We start from the raw sequence: 6,000 nt of genomic DNA, 5'->3' as shown, positions 1-6,000 counted from the left end.
TGTTATTTTTTTATTTCATAATTGTCCTTTGTGGGGTTTCTTGCACCTTCCTCTAAAGCATCTGCCAGTGATCACTGTCAGAAGCAGGATACTAAACAAGGTAGACCACTAGTCTGAAGTGGCTATTGTTATTCTTTTATTATCTGTAGTGTACTGTCAAAGCTCTAATAATTTATCAGACCAAAGCTTCCTTGATCATTGATTGACAGATTTCTCACACTCACTCTCAGAGAGAATGTCATGACTCATTTTTATAGTCTTACCCTTTTAAGGGTGGACACCTGGGATCTCCCAGTTGTATCCCATAAGAGAGGCAACAAGCTGCCTTGCTGGCCCCTAGAGAGCCAGTCCCAGCCATACAGGACAAATCTGCACCCAGGTCAAGCCTAGCCAAAGGTAAGGTTCTTGGAAAATCCCCAGTCTCTTCCTAGGCTGCTAAACCATAGTAACTTTGTCACAGAGGGTTCTGATGTATAATATGTGTGTCCCTAAAGTACTAAAAAATTACATACTGCATGTAGCTGTAAGAAACTCAGGGGGGATTTGATTTGCATTGGGTTCAGGTCATATGGTCTCCTTCTTCCACGTTTCAAACTAGAAAACTCAGATTACAGTAATGCCTAAACTGCCAAGTCTTGTACAGTTTATTCCTAACCCTTTGCATCTCTTCTGAGCATACTCTCACCTGGCCTTATTGGAAATAGGGGGAGAGGATGTCCCTACTTCATATCTTTGGAAGGCCTAGCAGGAGACATTCCCCGTATCCTTTTTCGTCATCTGACTGGGGCTGCTCACTGTTCTTCACTCATTTCTCATAAGAACATAAGAACGGCCATACTGGGTCAGACCAAAGATTCATCAAGCCCAGTATCCTGTCCTCGGACAGTGGCCAATGGCAAGTGCCCCAAAGGGGATGAACAGACAGGTTATCATCAAGTGATCCATGCCCTGTCACCCAATCCCAGCTTCTGGCAAACAGAGGCTAGGGACACCATTCCTGCCCATCCTGGCTAATAGGCATTGATGGACCTATCTTCCATGAATCTATCTAGCTCCCTTTTGAACCCCGTTATAGTATTGGCCTTCACAACACCCTCTGGCAAGGAGTTCCAGAGGTTGACAGTGCGTTGCCTGAAAAAATACTTTCTTGTGTTTGTTTTAAACCTGCTACCTATTAATTTCATTTGGTGGCCCCTTGTTCTTGTATTATGAGAAGGAGTAAATAACCCTTCCTTACTTACTTTCTCTATATCACTCATGATTTTATAGACCTCTATCATACCACCCCTTAGTCGCCTCTTTTCCAAGCTGAAAAGTCCCAGTCTTATTAATCTCGCCTCATACGGAAGCCATTCTATACCTCTAATCATTTTTGTTGCCTTTTTCTGAACCTTTTCCAGTTCCAGTCTATCTTTTTTTAAATGGAGTGAGCACATCTGCACACAGTATTCAAGGTCTCATGGATTTATATAGAGGCAATATGATATTTTCTGTCTTATTATCTATCCCTTTCTTGATGATTCCCAACATTCTGTTCACTTTTTTGACTGACGCTGCGCATTGAGTCGATGTTTTCAGAGAACTATCCACAATGACTCCAAGATCTTTCTTGAGTGGGAACAGCTAATTTAGACCCCATCATTGTATATGTATAGTTAGGATTATGTTTTCCAATGTGCATTACTTTGCATTTATCAACATTAAATTTCATGTGCCAGTTTGTTGCCCAGTCACCCAGTTTTGTGAGATCCTTTTGTAGCTCTTCACTGTCTGCCTGGGACTTAACTATCTTGAATAGTTTTGTATCATCTGTAAATTTTGCCGCCTCACTGTTTATCCCTTTTTCCAGGTCGTTTATGAATATGTTAAACAGGACTGGGCCCAGTACGGATTCCTGGGGGACATCACTATTTACCTCTCTCCATTCTGAAAACTGACCATTTATTCCTACCCTTTGTTTCCTATCTTTTAACCAGTTACCAATCTATGACAGAACCTTCCCTCTTATCCCATGACTGCTTATTTTGCTTAAGAGCCTTTGGTGAGGGACCTTGTCAAAGGCTTTCTGAAAATCTAAATACACTAATTCCACTGGATCTTCTTTGTCTGCATGCTTCTTGACCCCCTCAACTCTCCCTGCTTCTCCCCCTGCTTCCTGTCCAATATGTCCTTGGGGAATTCTAGATGGCTCCTTTTTATGTTTGTCATTTGGTGGCAAGCTGGCCTGCTCTCCCCATCTTTATTTTCTAGGGGTGCTGACAAAACTGCCCTGATTCCTCCCCAAGTTCTGTAGCCGCTGGACCCCAAAGCCTCCAATATGTTCATGTTGCCTCTGGCTGCTTTCCCCCTCTCTGTGTCCAGGAATGCACCAGCATGGGCCAGAATCCAGCATGATAATGATGAGTCTGGTTCTGGGATTAAAAAAAACCCAAACAACTATATTATATATTATAGATAAATAATAATAAAAATATATAAAAAAATAAAAATAAAAAAGTTACAAAGTTTGAATCTGAACTTCCACAAAGCTTGGTGGTTTGGGTTTCATTATATAAGTTTCATACAGGTCCAGTTACGTGCTGCAAGTAAAAGTTATAAAAGTATAAAAAGTTCCCCTGTGATCAGAATGAACAAGTTCATATTATTGGTGTCATTCCAAATCACTGTACTGGGGTAAGGCGACTTATTAAAAAAAGAGGGTAATTGGATAAAAATATCAGTGCCTCATCTAGCAACTTCAGGTTCCTTCTGAATGCTATTGTGGGAGAAGGTAAAATTGAAAAGAGCAGAAAAGCCAAGAAAAACAACCGTAGGTCCCCAACAGGCAGTTACTAAATTAAAGCAGTGCTACCCAGAGAACACTGGAAGCAATGCTATATAACAAGGGGATGTGGTGATTCTTTGGAAACAACATGCAATCACCTTGGTGTGTTCTCTTAAAACGAAAACCCATCATATTCTCACTGAAATCATCAAGCCCCCAAAGTATCTGCTAATCCTTTTCCCCTTTATATAAAGTGTTATTGCCATGTGCTGCATGAAGGGGGCCCTCTTGCAATAGCAGGGAGTTTAATTTAGGAAGTGTACCTCATACACTCAGTGTGACGGGTGTTGGTGAATCTCTCCTGGCATTTAAAGCTCAACGGTAATATGTAGCTTTGTGTTTTTAAGAAAGAAAATCAGGCTTAATCAAAGCTCTCCGTTCCTAGAAGAATGGGGCTATGTTCACGCTGGTGTCTGAAGCCCTCCGTTTGTTTAGCTCTTTTAAATATCCTTTGTGGAAGTGGGAAATGCCTGGAAGTTTGCCATTTGGACACACCCCTTTAGCCTCAGCAGCTTGTGTTACTTCGTCTATGAAATAGTGACCTCACAAACACCATGGACAAGGTCAATGAAGAAGTTGTAATCTGAGTTCTAGCCAGTCAGTGAGTCCTCCCTACCGTCCCACATGTACACGCACACATTCACTCTCTGCTAGGGAGTAGCAATGTGGCATCTTTAGCCAAGACAACGTAGGGATAAAATTTTCAAAGGACAGCTAGGTGCCAGCTCCCATTGAAAGTCAATGAGCTGGGTGCCTAACTACCTTTTATGCCTTTGAAAATCTCCTCTATAGAACAGAGCATGATACAGAGCGGGAGGAAATGTTATTTGCATCTGCTTCGCATGCAAATAGCAGTGATGTCATCAGGGGAGGAGCTTAAGTCCCCATCAGTCTGGTTTTTCCAGGACTGTGTGTAAAGAGTTGGGATGGATCAGAGACACTAATGTCCATATTAAAATGTCATGATAACGGGATCTGACAAATCAGTAAAGCAGAAATTGGCCTTCATAGGCCATGACCTTAATTCTCATGCTGATAAAGTTTTGCCCATCACTTTTTCAAATTCAGCCTCACTGTAGCTTTCATTCTTGTAGTCAGTTGCCCAGGGTCACACTGCTTATGAGCACCAGTGGCTTAAATAATGGAAAAAATGGTCAATTATTTGCTGACTGCTGGGGAAAAATACAAGTAACATATTTGGTTTATAATTTTAACCATACACCTGGTCAAATAAAAAGGGGTGGGGAATGTTTGCAAATGATTGAAAGGGGGAAAAATAATTGGATGCATTAGTCACATATATTTGATCAGCACAACTTGTGAACTAGCTTAGAACTAAGCAACAGAGCTGGTCAAAATATTTTTATTGAAATACTTTCTCCACAAATATTTGCATTTTGGTCAAAATTTTCATTTTTATCAACATTTCCTGGTTTTTCAATAACCCCCTCCCCTCACACCTATATTTTTGAAAACCTAATTTTTACAGAAAATGGTTTTTCATTACAAAAACATTTTTAAAAGATCACGAGACGTTTAGGAAAACAAAAATTTTTCAAACTTTTCTGCCAAAAAGAAATTGGCATTTTTCAACCGACTCTACCAAGTGACCAGTGTTGACAGCTATTCCTTATGACCAAGGAAACGTCTCCGGTGTCCTTCAAGGAAGTTAAACCTAGTGCAAAGTTCAAAGGTGGTAGTAGGCTCATACTTGGTAAACCCACTAGAGGGTAGCAAAGACCCACACTGCTTTAGTGCGGGTTGCATCTACATGGACTCATTGTGCATTGAACTCAGGGGCAGTTGTGGCTGCCAAGCTCCTCATCGGAACAGCCTGTGAGCACTGCAATTAGTGTTGTAGCTCCCAACATTTGCAAAAGTTAGCACCAAGCCTGTGCAAGTGTTTTGTTAGGTAAGGCAGTTGATGCTTCCTTTCTTCCCTTGACGATTACACAGGTATCAGCTTTTCCAAAAGGCCATGCAGACCTTTGAATAATAGACACAGGCTTCTCTGCACTTACGTTTTCAATTAGGCCCCTCAACAGCGACAGGAGCAGGTGGCTGCGTCATTCGCTTGCCTGATGGCACTTTCTGGTGTACAATCTGTCATTGCTTGTTACATATGAATAATAGTTTTCATAGTATCTTAAATCCTTAAGATCGTCAGTGGGCTTTGTGCCCATATTTCTGCTAATAAAATATATCAGTACTCTTGTCTCTTGATCTGAGCACTGGAGAGATGGAAAGCCTGTGAATCAGAGCGGGGAGGACGTGACCGCTTATGATGTAGGAATGCAGGTAGTCTCTTGGTCTGTGGGTCTTGGCGAACCTCATGAGGTTCTCTGAAGTGCTCTCAGGAATTAGTATTATTTTGAAAGCATATGGTCTGTATTGGAGCTGCTCTTTATTTATACTGTGGTTCTTATTTATTGGGTCTACTTGTTATTTATTATATTGACATTACCAGAGCTAGGGGAATACCTCTGAAATCTTTCTACAAATTTTCCCTGTAACTAAAAAAAAAAAAAAAAAAAGATTTGCTTTGCCTGCATTTATGCCCCCAAGACTGATGAAAATTAGAACTAGGAATGCCCCAAACAGCTTTTAAACTCTTAGAACTTGTTTGGTTTTCATCCTTGATACTGATTCGTGTTCGGTGAATATTTTAACAAGAGGGTCTCTTGGAAGGAATTAGTAATCCTCTTTATTATGGTAGTGCCTAGGAACCAACCGGGAATTGGGGGCCCTTTGTGCTAGGCACTGAATAAACACAGTCTCAGACAGCTGCTGCCCTGAAGAGCTCACAATCTAAGCAGACAAGATAGCCGCAGGGCAGGGGAAAGAGAGAAAACATACAAGCAGAGTGAGCAATGTGATTGTGATAAATGTCATTAGTTCCATGACTTGTTGAGGGTGAGTGGTTAGTTAGGAGGAATAATTGGGAAGATTAATTAGAAGGGCCAGATCATCACAGCCCTTGCTAGGCTATACAGGGGAGTTAGGTAATCCCCGCTCCCCGCCTTGCCAGGGTGTGACTCTGGTTATGGGAGGAGAGCAGGGAATAGTCGTGGGATTCCCTCTGCTGTAAGCAAGTGGGTGGGGAATGGGCAGAGGTGGGGAAGGAGAGGAACCCTGGCTCTGCCCCACCTCTCCTTGCTGACCAGAGGTGCTCCAAA

The 6,000-nt window shown here is 41.8% G+C and overlaps 1 long non-coding RNA gene across 1 annotated transcript in view; it reads left to right on the top strand.

The window, feature by feature from the left end:
* The first annotated feature begins 314 nt into the window (after window positions 1–314).
* The window catches only part of LOC140907829 (uncharacterized), a 91,635-nt gene continuing 85,949 nt past the window's right edge, over window positions 315–6,000 (top strand). Inside the window, exon 1 of the long non-coding RNA XR_012157648.1 lies at window positions 315–396. This is a non-coding gene — a long non-coding RNA (uncharacterized LOC140907829). The remainder of the gene's footprint in view (window positions 397–6,000) is intronic.

Source organism: Lepidochelys kempii, chromosome 2 (assembly GCF_965140285.1).
Source record: "Lepidochelys kempii isolate rLepKem1 chromosome 2, rLepKem1.hap1, whole genome shotgun sequence".
NCBI classification, from domain to species: Eukaryota; Metazoa; Chordata; order Testudines; family Cheloniidae; genus Lepidochelys; species Lepidochelys kempii.
This window is presented reverse-complemented; position numbering and strand designations above follow the sequence as displayed.